This window comes from Lonchura striata, chromosome 1 (genome assembly GCF_050655825.1).
Source record: "Lonchura striata isolate lonStrDom1 chromosome 1, ASM5065582v1, whole genome shotgun sequence".
Classification (NCBI taxonomy): Eukaryota; Metazoa; Chordata; class Aves; order Passeriformes; family Estrildidae; genus Lonchura; species Lonchura striata.
Window position 1 is genome coordinate 44,647,982 of NC_140703.1, and position 10,348 is coordinate 44,658,329.

Sequence of the window (10,348 nt, forward strand, 5' to 3'; positions counted from 1 at the left end):
TATTTTTTTACTTAAAGAATTATTACAGTATGAACAATTTTCCAGATCTTTGTGTTAAATGTAGCTCTAATCTTTCCCTTAAGTATTCTGGGATTTTATTTTTTACTTTGTGTGAAATTCAGTTCAGAATGTGTCCTCAAGACTTCCCACTTCTGCCAGTTCAAGCTCTCATAGTCAGACGAGCAGAAATAGTTTGAGAATCTGAAAAAGCACAGGCTTTCTCTAAAATGTTGTTTAGTACTTTCAAGACTGAATTTATGCTGGCCATGGCAGTAGTGACATTTACATCTTCTGAGGGGAAGCTGAAGAGCATTATGCATAATTTTTGTAACAAAATTTATAAATAGGTCTCCAGATGAGATGTGCTCAAAGACAGCCAGAGTTTGCACTGATACATTGTACTTTGCATTACACAGGTGAATCCATAAAATGTGATGGAGTTCTAGATTTCATAGTTTGGACTGGAGGGGACTATCACAGATAACTTAGTCAACCCCCTTGCCATAGGAAGAAATGCCGTCAACTAGCTCAGGCTGCTCAAAGCCCCATCCAGCCTGACTTTTAATGTTTGCAGTGCTGGGGCAGCCACAAATTCTCTCAACAGCCTGGTCCAGTGTCTCACCACTGTCATCATAGGAAACTTCTTCCTTATGTCCAATATAAACCTACCTTCTTTAAAACCAGCTCTTTGTCCTGTCACTACAGGTCCTGTTAAAATGTGTCTCTCTGTCTTTCTTGTAAGTCCCCTTTACATTTTGAAAAGCCACAATAAGGTAACCCTGGAGACTTCTCCCAGCTGAACTAGTCCATCTCTCTCAGCCTGTTCTTCAGAGCACTGTTTCTAGTAAAGCCAGGAGAAAAAAATTCCAGAAGTATTCCAGGGAGGGAAACAGACTAATTGTTAAAGATGAATTTTTTTTTGATGTTGCTAATGCAATGAAATAGCATCGAGTGTTTCCTGTTTTTCCCCTTAAGCAAGTCCAAATATTCCATCAGGAAAGAGTAAGAAACTGAATGAAAGAGAATATAAGTATGCCTAAAGAATTTAAATAGAAGAAGAGCAGTCTTTCTGATTGTCTATATATTTCTTTCTTGCAGTGATGTGCAAGCTAACTAGGGAATAGGGAGGAATAGTGAAGAAGAGGAAATTATATGCTAGAGAAGTAGAAATTATTAATTATTTCTGTTACTAGAAGCTTTTCATTGAGTGTCTTATATTGGTCTACAAAGAAGGAAATACATCTGAGGGGCAAGGACATGAAAAAAGCCTGTAATAATTAATTTCCTGTAATAGATAAGCAGCTGGCACACAGGTCAGGTACACAGAGTTACAGAAAATGGGGTGACATCAGGCTGGCATGTGGGATTCTACAGGTCTCTACCCTCAGCCCAGTTCTCATTAATATCTTCATAAACAACTTGAATGCAGGGCTTGAAGGAATTCTGAATTTGTCAGTGACACTAAATAGGGAGGAGCTGTTGACTGCCTGAAAGGAGGAAAGGCCCTGCAGAGAGATCTTGACAAATTAGAAAGATGGGCAATCACCAACTGTATGAAGTTCAGCAAAGGAAAGTGCTGGGTTCTGCAGCTGGAACAGATCAAGCCTGGATGTGTGTAAGAAGCCTGGATGTGTGTACTGGTAAGAAGCTGGAGAAAAAGTGCCATGAAAAGGAAATGGGGCAAGCTGAACATGAGCCAGCAGTGCCCTGGCAGCCAGGAGGGCCAGCCCTGTCCTGGGGAGCATCAGGCACAGCCTGGCCAGCCGGGCAAGGGAGGGGATTGTCCTGCTCTGCTCTGCACTGGGGCAGCCTCACCTCCAGTGCTGGGGGCAGTTCTGGGTGCCACAACATAAGAAAGACATCAAACTAGAGAGAGTGTCCAAAGGAGGGCACCAAAGTTGGTGAAGGGCCTTGAGGGGAAGTCTTATGAGGAGCAGCTGAGGTCAATTGATGTGTTCAGTCTGGAGAAGACTGAGGGAAGGTCTCACTGCAGTCTACAGCTTCCTTATGAGTAGAAGAATAGGGAGATAGACACTGATCTCTTCACTCTCATGACCAGGGACAGAACTTGAGGAAACAGTATGAAGCTGAGTCAAAGGAGGTATAAGTTAGATTTCTGGGTAAAGGTTTTTCACCCAGAGGGTAGCTGAGCACTGGAACAGGCTTCCCAGCAAAGTGGTCATAGCACCCAGCTTGTCTGAGTGTCTGGACAATGTTCTCAGGCATATAGAGTGTTTCTTTAGGTGTTCAGTGCAGGGTCAGGTCCTCCATATTGAGGACTACTACCGAAATATCTCTGCCAACATTTGCTCATAAACTTGCCAGAAATAAGTTGCAAGTAACTGGTCACAAACTGATTGCAATAAATGGTGAAGAGGACTGTTTTGTTCTACTGGTATTGTGCATTAATTAAATGGCAAGACCTGAATTGAAGGTGCTGGGAAATGGCTTACTCTAGGTCAGAAGGCTATGAGACCTATTGGGTTTCACATACTTTTTCTGTTTCCTAACACATGTTGTTTTTCCTGAAGGGAAGGAAAAACCATGGGGAGGGAGAAGATGAGAAATATTTGTGACCCATGTTGAACTGCAGACAAATACGGTACAGTAGAAAAGTGGACTTCTGTAAAGAGAGAGTGATATAATTTCCTACACACTATCTCTTATTGGCCCTTGTATTTATCTTCAAAGTTCTTTGGGATCAGGCATCCTTTTGACAGAGGTTACAGACAGTTAGGCTGATGTTCTTGTGCAAGGGGATGAATGCCAGCAGCAGAGAAGCAGAATCTGCAGGGACCTCTCTGCCAAGATTTGCAAAGGTGGGAACAGGTAAGACTTGCACCATGCACAGTAACATTCTTTGTGCCATGCAAAGGGCAGAAGGGATACTGAGTTGCTTCATGTCTGGTGCATGATGCACTATACATACCTGGGGAGAAAAAACACTTTTTATTGACATGTGTACGACAATCTAAGAAACTTGGATTTGGATGCTCTAAATGGTGCTGTTGGAAAAGAGATAATAGGAAAATAAAAGTCAAATTTTCTGGGACTAAAGCTACTAGGAAAAATGATCTTTTCCATTAAATCACTTTGTGTGAACTTTGGCTTCAAAAACCTGGAATAGGTTCTCTTTTTCTTCAGGTGAGGTCATGGTAAGGGGAGAACAGTAGATTTGGCAAGTCTGAGAAGCAAACTATTGTTTATTTTTGTTGACCTTTGCATTTACCTTGCTGCTGAAAGAATATTTTTTCACTATTATGCAGAGAGGAAATATGTTCATAATGAAGTCCTGACCTTTTCCTTTCCTGCTCAGATTTTATCCTTAATGAAGGGTATTGCTACATGGTACAAGTACCCATGGGAGCTATAAACACAGAACTGAAGCATTTTTTTACTGTTTGGGACCCTGAATCACGTTAGAGTAGAATAAGAAATACTAAATTAGAAGAAAAAAGGCTTTTGATGATCCTGTTTTCATGTATTATTTAATTCATGTCCCATGCAGACTGCATAAATGCCCCTGGTAACTCCCAGAACTTCCCCCTCTTGTGTGAGTGTTTAAAATATTAGTGTACAGAATCAAGGCTTTGGGAAGCAGATCAGTTCATGCAGTTAGAGGACTTGCTCCACAGCCACCAGTCTGTGATGCTGAAGAGGCATCCTTTGTCCTTAGGACTGATTGTGTTAGACTCTTGTTACAGTCAGTGGAGAGAAACAGGAACATTTAATGTTGCTATTCATCTTAATCAAAGGGGTCATCTGCTGCAGAAGTACTGATCACTCTTCATTGACTCAATTGTCTACATACCTATAGAGACAGACATCTCTATATACGTCAGTAGTGTATTTTCCTGCGGTCAGAGGAGACAAATACCAATCCCTCCAATCCCTAGGGATTTTGCTGGTACACAGATGTTACAAAACCAAAGTCAGTTATGAGCTGAATGATATATATTGTGCTAGGAGACCTGCAAAACCAGGCCTCAAGATTTTGAGGTTGAGCATCAGAAATTTGCAGACACTTTCAACTTTCTGTCCCTAAAGATCTTCTTTATCCCTGTGAGTAAAATTAGTGCTGTTTTACCTTGAAAGGTAGTTATAAGGTCTGTAAATCTGTATAATTTGGACAATCATCACAGGTAGACCAGAGAAGAAATAATGTGCACTTAGCTTTGGATTAGGACAAAAGTGCCTTGCCAAGAAGCAACTTAGAGGGCTGTGAACTGAATAATACTTTGTCATCATTCTCCAACTGACTATAATTCATCCTGTGCAGTAACAGCCAACATGGCAGTCATTCCATTTTCAGTATTTACTAAAAGATAGGAATTCTGTAATAAATGGTTGATCACTCATTCATATAACTATGACCTGTGAGATGAAATGCTCTCTTTAGAGAATAAAGGGTCATTGCTAGTGTTAAACTACTGTAAGGTGACCACAGCACTGGCCCAAGAGGCTGTCCATGGAGACAGAATTGACAGTAGCTCACCATGTTGGCCATTTCCCCACGGGCCTGAGCTGTGGGGTTTATCCATCTCACAGCATTTAACAAGGCTGAAGAGCGACAGCCCATTTTCTCCAGGCAGCCAAGGCTTGGGCATTCCCTCTGGCTGTGGCTCCCTAAATGGATATGGAGGCAGCAGGGAGAATGCTGGTGGCTGCTATGACAGAGGGGCCCAGGACAAGTATAGAAAAGGCTGTGTGAAGTATAGAAAAGGCTGGTCAAGAGGGGAGGTGATGAGGCAAGCGGGCAGGAAGAGGGGCAGGGAGGGCAGCTACCTGAGCCCGCACATCGCACAGGGGATGCCCATGGTGTGACAGATGCAGCTGCCCTTCCTTCTCCAGAGCCAGAGGCTCACACAGGGCTCTGGCCCTAAGTCCTTAGCCACACAGTCACAGGTTCCCTATCTTCTCTCCTGACACAGACACCGAGTTAAGGAGAGGCTTGTAGAGCCATGGGAATGGGTTGCCAGAGGCCAGTAAGTATGGGTGCAATATTGCCTGTTCTGCCTTTTACAACTCCAGGTACAAAAAGGGACAGGACCAGATGTGGTATATACTGATCCTAAGCCACACAGAAAGAAAATCTTAAGGACAGGAGATGAGGTGAGAACAAACGCCTCACTTTAACATGTTAACAGCTCTGCAATGTGTCGGAAGTACTTATGAAAATAACTGAAATGGTAAAATAATTCCTATCAGGAAAAGAAATGAAATCCTGAAATCAGACAACCAAGCAGAATAAACATTCTCGTAAGGAGATATGGCCAAATTAAAATACAATTGAAACAAACTAGAAAATTTGAAATGCAGCGATTGTGACCAAATGTACTGAGATGAAATGACATGCAGTGAAAAGGACCAAAACTTGAAGAAATGTAAACAAAGAGACAAAGAAGAATCTGAAGAAATGTGATAGCACAAAAATCTAAAAATAAAAATTAGGTAATGAAGTGAAAACATCCAATGAGATGACACAAAGAGCAGGGAACTGGACCAAAGCTTGGCCAATTGATCCTCATTGAAATCACAAGATTATGTTACCTTTCCTGAAGGGAAGAACTTCCTTTCAGGAAAGGGAATGAAATTTTTAAATTCCAGGAAAAAGGGGAACAAACACTCTGGAAATGAGATATGATCACATAAAAATAAAGTTTAAAAATACAAGAAAATTTAAAAAGTGACAACAACTAAATGTCTTGAGAGGAAATGCAGTGCAGTGAAAAAGACCAAGACTTGCCAAAATTATTCCCACTGAAATCCAGAAATCAGGGAAGAAATACAATCAAAGAGAAAGAGAAAACTGGAGAAATTAAATACCACAGATGGAAAAAAATCTGAAATGAAGGGAAAACAAGAAAAGCCAATGGTATGATGTGAAGAGCAGGGAAATAGACCAAAACTTGCCCAGTTGATCCTTATTGAAATCACAAGCTTTCATTCCCTTTCCTGAAAGGAAATTCTTCTTAAATTGCAAGAAAAAAGGGGAACAAACACTAGGGAAAGGAGATATGCTCAAATAAAAATACAATTAAAAAAACCCCAAAAAACATTTAACATGCAGAGACCAAAAGCAATTACAATAGGATGAAAGGAGGTGCAGGGAAAAGGACCAAAATTTGCCAAAATTATTCCCGTTGGAAGCCAAAAATCAGGGAAGAAATGCAAACAAAGGGACAGAGAGAAAATTCAAGAAATTAAATACCACCAATAGAAAGAAAAAATACTGAACAAAGCAAAAACAAGAAAAGCCAATGTAATGATGTGGAGAGCAGGGAAATGGACCACCATTGGAGTTTGTCAAATAAATCCTAATTTAAATTGCAAGATTTCATCCCCTTTTTTTAGGATAAATAAATAAACATAGGTCAGGAGTGATGTAGGCAGAAATAATTGTGCTCAGGGACAGGATATCCTACATGACTTCCCTTTGTGAATTATGTCATTATATGTGTCTTTATTGATGACCTTTGAGGAGTCCAGGAATCATCTGAGTATAGAGAATGATTGCTCCTATTGAGACTTACCAGTATAGCTGCAGTTTATTTTAATAGTGCCTTTTTTTGGAACATGTCTACAGAAGACTATGACAGAATTTGTATTTTATAAGCACTTTAGAAAGGGAACACTGTAATTTTTATGAGAGAGTAATCATAAATTTTGGCAAAAAAGTTGAAGCGCTTATAGTTTTTTTATATATGTTTATAAAAACTACAATTGTTCGCTTTTTGTTGGAATTTCAGGGATGACTCTAATTAAGGACTTGAAAAACACTTATGGTGAGATCTGAAACTTGTTTATGACAGATATTTTCATATTACTTCTTAATTGGTTTCAAGTCAGGCTTTTTGTGTGCTGTTCATGTAGTCTCTTCTGTTTTCTTACTAAGAATGAACACAGTATGATACATTTTCTTTTACCTTGGTTAAAGGAAGTTTTCTTCATATCCAGCTGCATGTGTCCAACACCATGTTCCTGGGCTGTGTCGAGGAAAGCTGTGATATATCTCTTGAATCAAATCTGCCTTCCTCAGTGACTGCAAGAGACTATTTTTGTCTGCTAAGAGATCATGATACATCTTATGAAAAGACAATCTGTGTTATCAAAATACTACTAGCCACACAGAATAGCATCAACCCCCCTTACTTTGTTTCTTTAAATGCATCTCAGACTAAAATTAATGGTGCTGCTATTTTTTCTCAGATGTATTTCAGACTACACTCGCTCCGCCTGACATAGACACCCCCTTAAAAACACAAAAAGATTTTTAAAAATTGTCTGCAATTGAACTCATTAACATTTGTTAGCATGTCAAGACCAGAAGTCTGAAAACATCTAAGTGCTGCTTAAGGTTGCTACTCAAATGAGCATTTCCCCCCTTCCCTATGCCTTTAGGTGGGTCATTCTCCCACTTCCCTCCCCCTACCAAACACAGTTACTAGCTGAATTTATAAACTAGAAACATCTGTCCTCAATGCATTTTAAGAAAATAGTTACTATTCTTTTAAAAAAGTATAGAAGTAAGTATTACAGTAGGATGAAATACATGGAATGTCCAGACTTAAAACCAGTATAACTTAAAGGTGTTTTAGGAGGAATATTAGAGAAGTATGAGAATAATTATTACTGAAGAAAGTATAAATATAATGAATTTGAAAGTAGATGGGTTCAGACTCTGTATAGCATTTTGGAAGTTTCTCTGCAGTCCAGTAGGGTTGCTGTTATCTCTTCAGATACCCTGTTGGTATCTTTTCCATGAAAAGCAGGAAAATTTGACAAAATACATATTTCCGAGTAGCAACATTGTCCAAAGCCACATTTATCTTTTACTATTTCTGATAGTAAGCGATTAAGTAATCACACCTTGAAACTTGGATGGTTGTTCTTCAGCAAAAGCCAGGTATCTACAGGCAGGAGCCCCAGGATGAATGCCACCTATTGGTTGCTGAAGGCACAGCCTGGGTGTCACCACTTGAGGGTTTCAAAGTTCCTTTCCTCAAAAATGCCTGATGGTTTGTGTGGCCAGAGCTTTGAATGTCTGCCTGCCTCCCGCTAGCTTGCTCTTCAGTAGCACCCAACACCTGTGCCTACTGTTAAATTACAATTCCAGGCAGGTTGCAGGAGCTAAGCAGATGATGACAGAATGTTACTAATGGTTTTTGAGCAGTGACAGGAAGACACCTTTAATGTGTATCAGTAATGTAGGGAAGAGGTAAAAAGCCAAAGGCTGTGTTTGTTTTTAAACAAAGACAACTTTGTTTAAAACTTTTTTCTGACCAAATAACTGGTGAGTGGCTTCCCTGAGAAGTGGTGGGTTCTTCATCTTTATGGATATTGAAAGTCTGTATACTTTATTTCAGGTAAATAATGGGAAGCAGAGTCATAGGAAGAACTATAGAAAAGGTTGGAAGAGGGGATAACGCATCTTGTTCTGGCTTTACTTAATCCACATGTAACAACTGCTCGTTTACTGCATGCCTCTCAAGTCCGCTTGTCACATGCTTCTGATAAAAAGCTAATGACTTTTTGTAAACGGAAGTATTTTCTGCCAATATATCGAATACAGATCCAGCCTCTTCTGCAATAGTCCAAATAAGTGAGGTGGGTTAGTAAATTGAGGTGTATGGGCTTAAAACAGATGTGAGTCTTCTTTAGTGCATTTGCTGGAATTACAGAAAAGCAACTATAGGCATTGTAAACCATATCAAATGTAATATAAGGATCAGGATTTTTTTCTTCATGGGGAGAAAGAGGGTTTTGATGGTTATGTTTCAGTAAAAGCTAATCGTTCCATTCTAGTCTTGATAGTTGAAGTTTCTTAGCTGCGGTCTGCACATAGTGCTCATAGATTTACACTTGACTAGTGGTACTGTTATGCCATCTACATGCCAACTGTTTATGGAGTTGCACTATAAACTGCTACTAGCTCACTGCATTTGTCTGTGTTCTAGATATGCTAGACAGATTAGACAGGTTGCCTTTCCCACCACCCCACCCCCTCAATCTCCATACTCCACTTTTAAAGGTTTTTTTGACTGAATTTTCCTAAAATTTTTGAAGTCTAGGAGTAAGAATAGCATCTGAACATTTATGTAATAAGAAGAAAAGAGTTTAATAATTTATCATGGTTTCAGTCATACTGAAGTTCACAGTCTTTCAACAGTAATGCCAGTTAGAGTGAACTGAAATAATCATTTGATTCTTATCAATATATGTACTGAGGAAGCTGTAACTCAACAACTAGTAGAATGTGTGTCAAAAAAATGGGCAGTTTGACAAAATTAGCTAGAGTATTAAACCATAGCCAGTTATCTCTCCTTGTATGTGTCTCCTTAGATTTTTAATCTCTTAGACATCCAGTTGCAAGTGATTTTTAAAATATGTTTTTTCACTGAAGTCTACAATATGATGTAGGGCATTTTTAAAACAGATGTTCTTTGAGAGATTTAGTCAGCTTCAGTTACTGATAAGAAATGGCTGAAACTCCTACTTGCTTTGTAAACAATATTTCTAAAATGGAAGGTGTTTCTGCCTACAAAGTAGTCTTATTTATCTCTTATAAAATAAATATATTTTTAAAAAAATCTTGTTCTGAGGGTTTATTTTATTTTATTAGTGTTTTTTAAGAATTATTTTCATTATTTTGGGCAACTCTCAAAGATTCACTAGAGCTGTTTAACAGCAAAATAATACAGCCAGAGCAACTGGGCAACTACTGGACAGGGCTTAGTCTGGACATTAATGTGCATTCTATTCCATAACCCTTTTCTAGGGCGTTTGCAGAAACAATGATGTGTTTTTATTTGGAAGCAGAGGCAAGAGCAGGGTGCTGTTACTATGTCCTGCACATGGACCAAAAGGGGCTTTGGAAGCCCTGGTTTGTTTTCTCAGGTGACACTGAGGAGGACAAGGAAAGACTTGGTCTTCACATGTTTGTTTACAAATCAGAAAGTTTAATCCACACATTTTAACCCTCCTTGATTGCATGGCATTATTAGAACACCTCTTGTTTCTTTTTTCCTCTGAGGTAAGTCTACTCATCCTTCTTTGTGAGTTTCTGGGACTTTTGATCTATATGCTGTCCTTGTGTTTTGCCTCTCTTTACTTGTAGAGACCAAGACACAGCAGAACAGAGATTTCTTTCTACCACACTGTTCACTGCTATATCCATATGGGAAGTGCATAGAGTGGCTTTTGAACTGATGCTTTTTCTCTCTATTCTGCAACATAAAGAGATTTGGTTTTCTTCTGCATAAATCAGGCTATGTGTCTTAGGGATTGTTTATTGTCCCATCCCATTTTTGGGGTCTTTGATCAGTTTTGTTTGGTTGGTGCTCAGGGT

At 39.3% G+C, this 10,348-nt stretch overlaps 1 long non-coding RNA gene across 1 annotated transcript in view; it reads left to right on the forward strand.

Annotated features, from left to right (window-relative positions):
• Nucleotides 1-2,830, forward strand: part of LOC146768650 (uncharacterized) — a 29,632-nt gene extending 26,802 nt beyond the window's left edge. The window contains exons 2-3 of the long non-coding RNA XR_014953963.1: nt 2,532-2,602; nt 2,692-2,830. This is a non-coding gene — a long non-coding RNA (uncharacterized LOC146768650). The remainder of the gene's footprint in view (nt 1-2,531; nt 2,603-2,691) is intronic.
• The last annotated feature ends 7,518 nt before the right edge of the window (nt 2,831-10,348 follow it).